The sequence below is a fragment of the Pristiophorus japonicus genome, chromosome 20 (assembly GCF_044704955.1).
Source record: "Pristiophorus japonicus isolate sPriJap1 chromosome 20, sPriJap1.hap1, whole genome shotgun sequence".
NCBI classification, from domain to species: Eukaryota; Metazoa; Chordata; class Chondrichthyes; family Pristiophoridae; genus Pristiophorus; species Pristiophorus japonicus.
In genome coordinates this window covers 93,957,285-93,961,153 of record NC_091996.1, presented here as the reverse complement: position 1 = coordinate 93,961,153, position 3,869 = coordinate 93,957,285, and the positions used below count along the sequence as shown (strand labels likewise).

Genomic DNA, 3,869 nt, shown 5'->3' with positions numbered 1-3,869 from the left:
GCTTCTGGCATCGGACTTGTCTTACTTGGCAGGTGGGGGATACACCATCGTGGGCTTGGGGTGGGGTGGGGAGATGAGGATCTGGCAAGATAGGGAGAAGAGGGGCCCTGGCTATTGATCTACAATCTTTTAGACCCTGTGTTTTCATTTAAGTGGGATGGAATCCAATATGGTGGACGATTCTTCCCCCCCCCCCCCCCCCTCGGTCCAGCTTGTAGTTGAACACCAACAGGAACTGGTATACCGCCAGGAAGATAATGTCCTCCAAAAGAGGGGACGCTCAAACCCACCTCTACTGGAATCTCTGATCAACTCCACTGTCCTTCACTTCTCCTCGAGCCTGACTCCAATAGTGTTGGCCCCTCCTCTGCCTATCCCAGAGGTTTAAGCAACCGCGACTCTTTCATCTACCTAAATAAACAAAAAAGGGCGTGAAATGTCTAATATCTTTCATGCATCTTCAGCTTTACTCGGTTCCCTGTGCATTTCAGATGAGACGTTATCCCGAGGCCCTGTCTGCTATCTCAGGTGGACGTAAAAGATCCCATGGGCACTATTTGGATATTAACTCTCATGGGCGTTATCCCCGGTGTTCTGGGGCCAATATTTATCACTCAATCAACATAGCAAAAAAACAGATTATCTGATCATTATCACATTGCTGTGTGTGGGAGTTTGCTGTGCGCAAAATTGGCTGCCGCATTTCCCACATTACAACAGTGACCACACTCCAAGTACTTTGGCTGTAAAGCGCTTTGAGACATCCAGTGGTTGTGAAAGGCGCTTTATAAATGCAAGTCTTTCTTTCTTGTGACTTTGCGGGTGCACAAACTCTTGAGTCAACAATAGCACTTTGCTGGGATCCTTTTTTTCCCCAAAAAATGGGCTTCACCATTTATGGGGATCATAACACAGCTTCCCTTCCTTCCCATCCCGCTTTCCCTGAAAACTCAGCTATCGGTTACATTGCCTATGTGTGTGCGTCCACGTCTGGTCCAGTCAATGGACCACCTCACTGATGAACCAGTGCCCCGGGTTGAATGTGGCGCCAACTGAATGCCTGCTTTGTCTTTGCTGATGTTAAATATATTTATTGCGTTTTATTCACCTCCCATCTAATCTCACCGCAACCGACTCCCAGGAATCTGATTGACCGATGGGTATGAGTTGTGGAGGTAAGACTCCCAAAGGAGCAACTCTTGCTCTGCAAACTGGCATCCATTTCCCATTGGCTCATCAAGAGCACGATGCCTTGGATACCTCCTTGTACCACGAGTAAAACCCAAATTAGGGAGGGGGGGAGAGGGGGTGGGCTGGGGTGTGGGGGTGAAAGACAGGGTTTACATCACTCCACACAAGAATGAGGAGCAGGAGGAGGCCTTTCGGCCCCTTGAGCCTGCTCCGCCATTCAATATGATCATTGGCTGATCATTGACCTCAACTCCACTTTCCTGCCCGATCCCCATATCCCTCGATCATCTCTGTAGGCCTTCCTGGGTACAACCTCTACATACAGAACTCTTACAGGAGCAGTAGATGTTGGAAAGCTTCCTGTCCTGGCCACCCACAGTAACTGCGTTTGGAAGAAACCGCGTTTAACTTTTCTGACGACGCTTTGCGATGCGCATATATATATATATTATAATGAATTGTGTGTTTGTAGACTGTGAAAATAAACACCAACACCCCTCCCCTCCCCCCCCCCCCCCCCCGACACCCAAAGAATATCTGTGGCTCTTCTCCATAGATACGTAACACAACAGTGAGTGTTGTACAGAATTGATTGAAAATGAGTTAATGCTATCAAGCAGAAATGGTCTTGTCTTCAACACTGTCCCTGACAATATTCTTAGGAACAGGAGGCCATTCAGCCCCTCGAGTCTCTTACCCCCCCATTCAATTAGATCATGGCTTTCCTGTACCTTCACTCCGTCTACCCGCCTTGGTTCCGTAACCCTCAATACCCAACAAAAACCTATCGATCTCTGTCTTGAAATTTCTCATTGACCCTTTCCCCTGACCTCAACAACATTTTGGGGGAGAGAGTTCCAGATTCCACTACCCTTTGTGTGAAGAAGTGCTTCCTGACATCACCCCTGAATGGCCTGGCTCTAATGTTAAGGTTCTGCCCCCTTGGTCTGGACTCCCCCCCCCCCCCCCCCCTCAACCAGAGAGCATAGTTTCTCTCGATCTACCCCATCAACACCTGGTTCAAAGTAGTTCCCAACCTTGCATTGTAACAATGCTTCGGTTATATCAAATTTCAATTTTCCCACCTCCAGAGACTTGCTAGAGTGGGGGTCTTGCCAGGGTTCTGGATGGTGGTGGGGTGTGGGGGTGAAAGGAGACCCTCACTGCACTTCCCCTCAAAGACACTGATCTCCGATTCTCTCCAAGTGCAAGGGTCCCAGGTCCGTGGAGCATGCGGGTTCATGGATTTAACCCCTCGGACTTCCTTGCACATTGAGACGGTTCCACCATTTAAGCTCCTCACTTCACCACAGACAAGGTTACAAATCCTTTAGCCCTCTCTTTGTTATTTAAACCCTCTCCAAAGTCACATCATGTAGGCACGTCATCCAATGCAGAGAAGCCACTGCAAAGATCTGTTGCCTTCCTTAAGCAACTTGATCGAACACCGTATCTGTTGACAATTATCTGTATATATTGATCCTGTTGTAGTTTATTGTTCCCCCCTGAATAAGCTGTTGTAACCTTGACTAATTTGAACTGTACATCAACTTTCACTTGTACTGATTTATCGAGTGTTGTCACTGGGAATTTTAACATCAATGTGCTGTAGAAAAAATGTCACTTGCATCCATATGTGTGATCCTGCCTGAATTAATCTACTCAAATTGCTGCTACCCAGTACCAGTACTGTACCCCGGAGTTATACAGTGACAGACCTGTACCCACCAGTACTGTACCCGTTATACAGTGACAGACCTGTACCCATCAGCACTGTACCCGTTATACAGCGACAGACCTGCACCCACCAGTATTTCACTGACATGTTCTACAGCTGAAGATTTCACATCCATCGACCCACCATGACCGGGCACAGGAATCCCAGTGACAGCACTGGCTTCATCCTCACTCGTGTCAGACTGTGACGCCTGTATAAATAACGCTTCGAACGTGGAAAGACAAATAAAATGGATTTTTGTGTGTTTAAAAGTGGTGTGATTTTCCCATTACTGACTTTCTCCCCACGAGGATCTTAATCTGGGCAATAATCTGAATGAGCAACAAATGTGTTCAGACATTACTCCTTTTTTTAAAAAAAATTTATTCGTTCACGGGATGTGGGCATCGCTGGCAAGGCTGGCATTTATTGCCCATCCCTAATTGCCCCTTGAGAAGGTGGTGGTGAGCCATTTTCTTGAACCACTGCAGTCCATGTGGTGAAGGTGCTCCCACAGTGCTGACTTCGTTGTAGTGGTTTGGTGCGACTGAGTGCCTCGCTGGGCCATTTCAGAGTGACAGTTAAGAGTAAACCACATTGCTGTGGGACTGGAGTCACATATAGGCCAGACCAGGTAAGGGCGGCAGATGTCCTTCCCTAAAGGACATCAGTGAATCAGATGGGTTTTTATGACAATCCGGTAGTTTCATGCTCACCATTACTGATACTAGATTTTTATTCCAGTTTTATTTAATGAACTGAATTTAAATTCCCCAGCTGCCGTGGTGGGATTTGAACTCACGTCTCCGAATCCTGAATCCAGACCTCTGAAATACTGGTCCAATAACATAACCGCTATGCTACCATACCCTATTTAAACCTTTTCTTTGACCCCCCCACTCCTGTGACCACTATTTTAGTAAAACCCATTAAGAGTTAAGAGTCAACCACATTGCCTGGT

General features: G+C 47.1%; 1 protein-coding gene across 1 annotated transcript in view; it reads right to left on the bottom strand.

Moving 5' to 3' along the window:
• Nucleotides 1-3,869, bottom strand: part of LOC139232700 (solute carrier family 35 member G3-like) — a 261,262-nt gene that overhangs the window by 199,660 nt on the left and 57,733 nt on the right. The gene's annotated exons all lie outside the window — the stretch shown is intronic.